Raw genomic sequence first — 1,545 nt, forward strand, 5'->3', positions numbered from 1 at the left:
CTCAAAAACACGCCCGCGCGCGCACACACACACACACACACACACACACACACACACACACACACACACACACACACACACACACACACAGGATGGAAGTCTAGTGGTTTGATTAGGTTTAATTAAATAAGTGACTAAATGGATCATTGATAGGAATTAAGTAAAATAGCAAAGCGATTTCACCCCCATCATTTTTCTTGATATATGTCGGATTAATCAAAAGACCACATTATTTTAATATTTGTAGGTATTAACATAAACCGCATCTAAGGAATTTGTTGTGTTTGAGGTTGAAATGTCTGACGGGATATGATTGCACCTCGCATCTTGACATGGGAGATGTCGATGTCAATAGGTAGGGACAGCAACCATTCATATTACACAATAATCCCTCGTTTTCCGCGGTTAATTGGTGCCTGATCCCCCCTGTGAAAAGTAAAAAAACGCTAAGTAGGATTTGCCCCCCCAAACGGGAAATTTTGTGTTTGTGTATGTGGATGTGTAAGAGTAATTGTATATAATATATCGCTCTCTGCTTTTGGATATATAATCAACTTACTAGTGCGACCCTGCGAGGACTTAATTTACGTACATAGCAATGGGAAAAGAACACTGTGCAAATGAATAAAAGTAGTTCATCATGCTGAAGCGATCAGCTGTTCCTGTTCATCCCCTGGAAGTGAAGATAACAGCGTCTGAGAAAGAAGAAGTGACGATACCAGCCTTAAGACGTCGCGCCCGTGATGTGTTCACAGCTACTGTCACAAACCGCCAACCGTCAGCATGACTCCTCCAATTACTTGTTGGAGCAGGACACTCCCTAAGACGATAAAAAGCGAGAAGACAAGCACAGTGTTTTCAGAGCTGTCGTGAGACTCTAAACAGAGACACTTTCGTTCAGCTCTCCTCACGAGAAAAGACATCTCTGCTTGACTCCTTGTCTCTCTTTTGTTTTAAAGTTTGTCTTAAGGGTCTGATTGCCTGACGGACCTGACAGGATGTAATCTTTGCACACAGTTAAATGTTAACCGGGATTTCACGGTGGTTCCACAGTATGTTGGCACCCTCTGTGGTGAAGTTCTGAGACTACAGAGTTGACAACAGACTCGTTACATGTACGGTAAGTACATGTGGGAGTAAACTGGACATGAAGAGCCGCTGTCCACGCTGTCTGTCTGATCATTGATCATCACAGGTACCAGCTTGTTTAAAATATGTAACCATGTAAACAGTATTTATACTTTACACATTTCGTAGAAAGGGTTCTGTCAGACGTCATCTGTACCTGTGGGTAAAAAACAAAAAACAAAAAAGGACGTTTCGCTTCTCTCACAGAAGCTTCGTCAGCGGTAGACAACCCTGAAGTCTCCGTGAAGACTCCGGGAAATTGCTCTGCGCTAAAAAGCTGAGCGTGGCCTATTTGAGGACTGGGTGGGGATGGTTAGTCACGCCCCTATGGTGAAGAGGCCCATTGATTTCTAAATTCCCTATCGTTGGGTCTTGATTAGGCCTATTGTTTGGGCTAGGGCTGAATAGCTACTTTCA

This window comes from Hippocampus comes, unplaced genomic scaffold, assembly GCF_001891065.2.
Source record: "Hippocampus comes isolate QL1 unplaced genomic scaffold, H_comes_QL1_v1.1 scaffold86, whole genome shotgun sequence".
Lineage (NCBI taxonomy): Eukaryota > Metazoa > Chordata > Actinopteri > Syngnathiformes > Syngnathidae > Hippocampus > Hippocampus comes.